Source organism: Populus nigra, chromosome 2, assembly GCF_951802175.1.
Source record: "Populus nigra chromosome 2, ddPopNigr1.1, whole genome shotgun sequence".
Taxonomy (NCBI): Eukaryota; Viridiplantae; Streptophyta; class Magnoliopsida; order Malpighiales; family Salicaceae; genus Populus; species Populus nigra.
Window position 1 is genome coordinate 13,630,991 of NC_084853.1, and position 2,500 is coordinate 13,633,490.

Here is a 2,500-nt window from a genome sequence, read left to right on the forward strand (position 1 = left end):
GCAGCCCGCGGGACAGTGTCGGCAGATTCGGCAGCGCAGATTTGTGCGGCTGCAGGTTCGTCGGGGAAAATCGGCAGCGCAGATTTTGCGACGAACATGGGCTGGACGATGGACTGTCCAGGCCAGGCAGGAAAATTTGTCGAGGGGACACGCTGACGAAACAGCGCTGGTTCAGGCACGGCGGGCAGTGGTGGAATCGGCAGCGCCGACGAAATCGGCAAAGTCGGCAGAATCGGCAGCGCAGATTTTTCGACGAACACGGGCTGGACGGTGGACTGTCCAGGCCAGGCAGGAAAATTCGTCGAGGGGACACGCTGAGGAAACAGCGCTGGTTCAGACACGGTGGGCGCAGTGTTGGAATCGGCAGCGCCGAGAAAATCGGCAAAGTCGGCAGAATCGGCAGCAGGTGCTGGCGATGAGTCAGGACGGACTGGATAGTCCAAGGCTCGATGAGAAAGACCGCTGGTTTAGACACTGGGGCAGTGGCAGCCCGCGGGGCAGTGTCGGCAGACTCGGCAGCAGTGTCTGCCGATTCGGCAGCGTTGGCTTGTTGGCGCGGGGGGCCGATGCGAGTGGGGACTTGGGCAGCGGGCAGTGAAAGCAAGAGTTTCCCCGATGCTGCCGGGAAAAACGCTCCCCGGGATGGCCGGGTGAGATGACCCGGCGGCCCGCGACGGGTCATTCAATTCCATGCCCCGTCAACATAACTCCCGATGTACTGTTTGCTTTTTCGGAAGAAGAGATCCATCCCCCCATCCTCGGCCAGCCAAAAACGCTCCAATTAATGGCCGGGTGAGATGACCCGGCGGCCCGCGACGCGTCATTCAAATCACTGCCCTATCGGCTACAACTGCTGATGGGTGGGATTAGAGGCCTGCCATGGTGGTGAGGGGCGGCGAGGACCGTGAAAGCTAGAGTTTTTCAGAGGCTGCCGGGAAAAAGGCCCCTCGGGTGGCGGGGTGCGAGGACCAGGCGCGTCATTCAATTCTCTTCCCTATCAACTTGGCTCCCGTTGGCGGGATTGGAGGCCTACTGTTTGTTACAGGGCTAAAATCGTCAGGGGAAGAGCTGACGAAACAATGCTGGTTTGGATGCAGGGGGTAGTGTTGGAATCGGCAGCGCGGACAAAATCGGCAAAGTCGACAAAAAAGACTGTTGGTCTGGACATCGGGGCAGCGGCAGCCATGCCGACAGGGGGGGAAATCGGCAGCGCAGATTTGTGCAGCTGCAGGTTCGTCGGGGAAATCGGCAGCGCAGATTTTTCGATGAACATGGGCTGGAAGATGGACTGTCCAGGCCAGGCAGGGAAATTCGTCAAGGGGACACGCTGACGAAAGTAGGCTCGTCGGTGAAAATCGGCAGCGCAGATTTTTCGACGAACAGGGGCTGGATGCTGGACCGGCCGGGCCAGGCAGGAAAATTCGTCAGGGGGGCACGCTGACGAAAAGAGGGGCTGCCGCGTGGAAAATCGGCAGCGCAGATTTTTCGACGAACATTCGTCAGGGGGGCACGCTGACGAAAAGAGGGGCTGCCGCGTGGAAAATCGGCAGCGCAGATTTTTCGACGAACAGGGGCTGGATGCTGGACCGGCCGGGCCAGGCAGGAAAATTCGTCAGGGGGGCACGCTGACGAAAAGAGGGGCTGCCGCGTGGAAAATCGGCAGCGCAGATTTTTCGACGAACATTCGTCAGGGGGGCACGCTGAGGAAAACAGGGGCTGCCGCGTGGAAAATCGGCAGCGCAGATTTTTCGACGAACATTCGTCAGGGGGGCACGCTGAGGAAAACAGGGGCTGCCGCGTGGAAAATCGGCAGCGCAGATTTTTCGACGAACAGGGGCTGGATGCTGGACCGGCCGGGCCAGGCAGGAAAATTCGTCAGGGGGGCACGCTGACGAAAAGAGGGGCTGCCGCGTGGAAAATCGGCAGCGCAGATTTTTCGACGAACAGGGGCTGGATGCTGGACCGGCCGGGCCAGGCAGGAAAATTCGTCAGGGGGGCACGCTGACGAAAAGAGGGGCTGCCGCGTGGAAAATCGGCAGCGCAGATTTTTCGACGAACAGGGGCTGGACTGGCCGGGCCAGGCAGGAAAATTCGTCAGGGGGGCACGCTGACGAAAACAGGGGCTGCCGCGTGGAAAATCGGCAGCGCAGATTTTTCGACGAACAGGGGCTGGACTGGCCGGGCCAGGCAGGAAAATTCGTCAGGGGGGCACGCTGACGAAAGTAGGCTCGTCGTGGAAAATCAGCAGCGCAGATTTTTCGACGAACAGGGGCTGGACGCTGGACTGGGCCAGGCAGGAAAATTCGTCAGGGGGGCACGCTGACGAAAACAGGGGCTGCCGCGTGGAATGGCAGCCTACACGCAGATGCGAATTCGGCAGCGCACGATGGCTTGAGCAGGTCATGGGTTCGACTTGGCGCGATCTGAAACCTGGACGAGGGACTGTCGACGCTGGACGAGCCAGCGCGGTGGCCTGTCGTGCCCCGTTCAGGGGGGGCCT